Source organism: Myotis brandtii, unplaced genomic scaffold (genome assembly GCF_000412655.1).
Source record: "Myotis brandtii unplaced genomic scaffold, ASM41265v1 scaffold217, whole genome shotgun sequence".
NCBI classification, from domain to species: Eukaryota; Metazoa; Chordata; class Mammalia; order Chiroptera; family Vespertilionidae; genus Myotis; species Myotis brandtii.
In genome coordinates this window covers 637,117-642,961 of record NW_005358137.1, presented here as the reverse complement: position 1 = coordinate 642,961, position 5,845 = coordinate 637,117, and positions in this window count along the sequence as shown.

Here is a 5,845-nt window from a genome sequence, read left to right as displayed (position 1 = left end):
TCCAAACTTCTCCGAGCATAGCTCCTGCGATACATACTTATCAGTTGGTGTGGATGTTCACAAGATGCTGTTGCTTCGAATGGGAGCATTTTAAGACTCAGATAATTTACCAACTCAACACTATACAGAGGTCATTTAAAGCAATTTGTTCTAAATTTGTTATCATTAATGTGCAAGGCAGCTGCAGGAAATTATACAACTGCAAAGCATTTCAAAAAAATGTTCTGATGCTGATATCTGAGATGTTTGATCCGGAAACAAAGGGAAATCCTGGTCTTGTTGGCTACAGCCTTACCAACATAGATTTTGGCTTTTTTTAATAATCATTTTTAGTCCAAGTTATTTTTATTCCAGTAAAACTGGTACTCACCAATGATTTGGGACTCACAATAAGAAGCATTGGATTGGAAGTACACAGCCAGGATTAGTGAGGATTGCATAACTGCCTCCCTTCATGTTTGGGATGACCCCTGGAAGTAAGTGTGCCGAAAGCCAGGGTAGAATAACGAAGGAAAAAAGAAATCTTCTCATCTCCAGGGGTGAATAAATAGTAAAATATGAAGGCATGAAATGAATTGGGACTGTTGAATTCCAAAAAGCAAAAGTTACATAATCTTTGATGTAAAACAATTACCAAGATGGCTGTGGTACAGCTCAGTGTATTCGCTGATTAAGTTGAATGACCTGACTGAGGAATGTTTTGTGGGGCTCAGAACTCAGTCCAACTTTATGGGTTTTGAAGTTTTTGAATCAACCGTAAGCTCTGCACAGTGCCAGTTTTGGATATGTCTTTCAAAAATTCTTGATGAAAGGACAGTGGGTTTCTGGGAAAGGAGCAGCAGATCAGATAAGCATGGCCACCAGGACGATCCACTTCTGGGGATCCCTCCTCTCTCTTGCTGGTCTTCTTCACTTTCTCTCCACACTCCCAAATGTGCATAAGATGCACAAGTCCAGTGTGTGGGTTTGTTCTGATGTGGGGTTTTTGCTCATCTTATTTCTATTTTCTCATTGTATGGCACCCAGCGTCATGGGGCGTCCGGTTAACTGCGAGGTCTTAGAGAGCTGCTCGTAGGAGGTTGAGGAACTCTAAAATAGCCACTCCTCTGAACTCCAATTATGAAATTGCCTTCATAATTACTTGTTTGTGTTAAAGACTCTGAAAGAATAAAAATATCCCCGTTACTAGTAGACATGACGGGGGAGGGTTATGTTGGCAGGTAAATGCACAGAGAAAATTTGTTTCATGGTTGAGGAGCAAACACCACATCAGGAAACTCTGAGGGGATGGGGTCTGAAGTCTGGGGGTCTATGGAATTGGACAGAGGTAAGCTTGTTCGGGCAGCAGAGGAAGGAGGGAAAGACCTGGAGCATGGAGGAGCCGATAAAGACTGAGGTGGGAAGGACCCCACCAATGGGAGAATAGGCATTGGGGAGAGTACAAGGACAGCAAAACCTGGAATTCAGAGACTATAGGATGGTTTTAAGAGTAATGTGGCTTCACCCCAAAATTTTTCTATACCATCTCTAATTTATATATATAAAAATCCAATATGCAAATAGACTGAATGGCAGAACAAATAAACAACCAAACAACTGAACAACTGGTCACTCTGACATGTGCTGACCACCAGGGGGCATGTGCGGAACATGGCCGGGGTCGGCCACAGCGGGATGGTGGAGAAGGTGAGCGGGGGCACCAGACCAAGGCGGGGCACTGGTCACTATCATTGGGGTGAGCTTCTGGTGGTTACTAAAAATTCTTTGCTCCCGTGTGCCACAGTCCTGCCCGGCGCTCACACCTGCTGCCAGTGCTGGCCCCACCCGCACCCGCTGCCAGCGCCCAGTGCCGGTCCGGATCCCTTGGCGCCATCAATGGGTGTGAGTGGTGGTTGCCGGCCCTGATCGCCCCTCAGGGCTTCTTCACCTCCCCCTGCTCCTGAGGGGTGATCAGGGCCAGCAGCTGCCTCTCATACCTGTTGACAGCGATGGCCATCGTTCACACCCTCTGCTGGTGCCCAGCACCGGTTCTGATCTCTTGGCACCATCAGCAGGTGCAAGTGGTGGCTGCCAGCCCCGATTGCCCCTCAGGGCTTCTCCACCTCCCCCTACTCCTGAGGGGTGATAGCTTCTGGTGGTTACTAAAAATTCTTTGCTCCCGTGTGCCACAGTCCTGCCCGGCGCTCACACCTGCTGCCAGTGCTGGCCCCACGCGCACCCGCTGCCAGCGCCCAGTGCCGGTCCGGATCGCTAGGTGCCATCAATGGGTGCGAGTGGCGGTTGCCGGCCCTGATTGCCCCCCAGGGCTTCTTCACCTCCCCCTGCTCCTGAGGGGTGATCAGGGCCAGCAGCTGCCTCTCATACCTGCTGACAGTGATGGCCATCGCTCACACCCTCTGCTGGTGCCCAGCACTGGTTCTGATCGCTTGGCACCATCAGCGGGTGTGAGTGATGGCTGCCAGCCCCGATTGCCCCTCAGGGCTTCTCCACCTCCCCCTACTCCTGAGGGGTGATCAGGGCAGCAGCCGCCACTTGCACTTGCTGATGGTGCTGGCCCCACTTGCACTGGCTGCTGGTACTGGCCCCAATCACTCAGCACCATTAGTGGGTGTGAGTGGGGCCAGGGCTGTCAGCATGTGGGAGTGGCGGCGGCAGAGTGCTGGCAGACTGGGGACTGGGGGCCAAGGTGGGAGGGGCCAGGTGGGGATGTGGAGGATGGGCCAAGACCCACCCCTGTGCCTACTGCAGCCTCGTGGCCCACAGTTCCTTTCAAGGTGCAAGGACTCATGCACTGGGCCCCTAATAATATTTATAATAGGCGTACTAGTTGGTCTTTTACCTAGTTGCCTGTGCATTTGTGGATCCCTCTCATTATTTACTCTGCTACTTCTTACATTTCTAATGTGAAGAGTTAAAGCCCTCGATTATAAGAGCTGCATTTCATTTACTTGGATGTTCACTAGACTCATGCCTAACACATGTGGGGCCAGGAGAAGTGCCAATGGGAGCCCATACCCATGGGCACAGTATTCAAAAGTTATAAATCAAGCTGGCAAGCTGCTAATTAAAAGTTTCTATTCTTTCACATTGACAAATATATCTTCACAGAGATAAAACAGAAAATATGTGTAAGCTATGGTTATGTGACAGAAAGTCAGCAAAACATCACAGAGGACTGCACGTGGTTACTGTGCACATGTAGGTGATACTTAAATGTGTAATAAAACAAAGACATGCACAATAAAAATTATAAGGTACTCTGTTTACATTTTCTTGCATTTTTTTTCAGCAAAATCACTATTTCTATTTTTTAAATACGTTTTTATTGATTTTTAGAGAGAAAGGAAAGGAGAAGTAGAGAGAAATAGAAACATTGATGAGAGAGAACATCAACATCGGTCAGCTGCTTACTGTATGGCCCTGCTGGGGATCAAGCCTGCAATCTGGGCATGTGCCCTGACCGGGAATTGAACTGGTGACCTTTTCAGTGGTCGATGCTCAATCACTGAGCCACACTGGTCAGACTATTTCTATTTTCTAAAGTCAAACATTTCGTAGAGAGAAATAGAAACATTGATGAGAGAGAACATCAACATCGGTCAGCTGCTTGCTGTATGGCCCTGCTGGGGATCAAGCCTGCAATCTGGGCATGTGCCCTGACCGGGAATTGAACTGGTGACCTTCTCAGTGGTCGATGCTCAATCACTGAGCCACACTGGTCAGGCTATTTCTATTTTCTAAAGTCAAACATTTTATAGAAATTGTGTCTTATAGAAAACGATTTTAAATTGACAGACTTTCTCTAGTCACTGTGTTTTATCAATTGGTTCCTAAAAATAATTTTAATTTTGAGAAACTTTCCTTTGCTAAGGCCAAGCAAATACATTTCAATACAATTATTCAAGTGATATACAGATAGAAATGAGTAAAGCTGGCATGTCCAGTTCAAATATTGGTAGCTATTATATGCTATTATCATTAAAATACTTAATGTTATATAGATTGTTATCACTTCTGTAAAATGTTTCACTTCTTTTAGAGAAATATCTAGATCCATGCAGTGAAGATACTTGGTTCTCAGATTCTTTAAAAAATTTCAATGCTAGAATATTATAAAGAAAACAAATAAACAAAAAAGCTATCTATTGTTCAATGTATTGAAATCTTTCTTCAAGCAACACTCCAGTGTTCATAAAGTACTCTCTGTAGAAATTTCTTTTGGGATTATTTATACTTAAATCTTCTCCTTCATAACTGTAAATACTTCTGCTTCCTTATTCTAATTTCTCTATTTGTTTCTGGAAGGTTACTTTGTTACATAGTCCACATGCACTTTTATTTGATCCAAAAGAAAAGAAAAGAAATCTTTATAAAGTAAAATAGCCCAGCTTGGATCGGTTTTTATAAGCTATTATTAACATTAATAGTAACCACAATTTATACCAAATAACTCTGGATATGAAAATTCAAAATTAATTTTCTTTTTTTTCAAAGACCAGGATTCACTTTTTATTTGAGCATCTTCTGCTTTTCACTGAACTCTTCTGACATATTTTGTATCATGTCTAGATTTAATTTGATTTCTTTATCAGCATTCAGTCAGCATGTCCCTTGTGTGACCAAGAGAAGTCATAAAATCAAATTTGATAGTTTTTCATCAAGATGTTCTATTTTGGGGCAAGTCCAAAAATGTCATATACAATTTTGAATTGTTCCAAAGAATGTCATTGCTATTGGCTCAGCTGAGACCATGTCTCATAGTAACAAATTCAAAACATGTGCCACGTATGGCACAAGGACCGCTTCTGGTTCTCAGCCAAATTTATGGCCTTACATCTTTTTCTTTACCAACCATGTCAGCACCATTATCAATAGGTTTGCCCTGTACAATCTTTTAAATTGTGTGAATAAAGCTGACACTTAAAATTTAATTTTGTAAAAATGTAGCCGAATCCTTTGAAATATTTTTATAAAATATAACTAGTCACAATCCTAGCATTGTTTATAATGCTCACTTAGTATTATTTTTTTTGTATGTACAGCTTTAAATGACCTGTTTTTTTGTTTGTTTTTTTCAACACTGCAAAATGGTCCTCAGCTGCCACGTGCAACTGTTGTTATGATGCCCGTTTAATGCACCTCTGGAAAGAGCAGTTGGAACACAAGGAGAAGCAAAGAAACAGATGCCTGCTCCCTGGCACCCATTCTGAGGGAGGATTCCACAGATTAATTAATGATTTTTTTTCCTCCAGTCAAGTGCTTTTGCTACTCAGACTCTCTCCACTACTGACTAGTGTGTGTTTAAGACTTTGGCAGCTACACAATCTAAAAGCCTCTGTGGTGTTTGGGTGCAGCCACCTTTTGTTTCAAGCACTTGGGCAAAAGATGCAAAGTCATCTGATTGTACAGTCTGGCTCCAATCTGGTTGCCAGAACTGTCTTGCCTGGGCCAGCTGGCTAGACTGATAACCCATGAGTTTCCCTGTCCATTCACAATTTAAGTCCAAGATAGTGTCTCTTTTAGAAAGAAGGCCTCATGCTAGACCATGGGTTGAAACCAGGTGATACTGTTTTGTGTGTGTGTGTGTGTGTGTGTGTGTGTGTCTGTTTCCCCTTTTTTCTTGTATTTATAGGGGACAGTCCCTGATACATAGTATGCACTAATAAGTATTTGTTAAATAGATGATAATAAGAATAATATGAATTCCACTTCTAGATTTTTTTGGTAGGAATATTCTGCAGCTGACATTAGAATGTATTAAGCCTCTGACAATATAGAGAAATTTTCATAAAACCAGTAATAATGAAAGACAAATATATTTCATTTATGAGTGATAATGTATTGG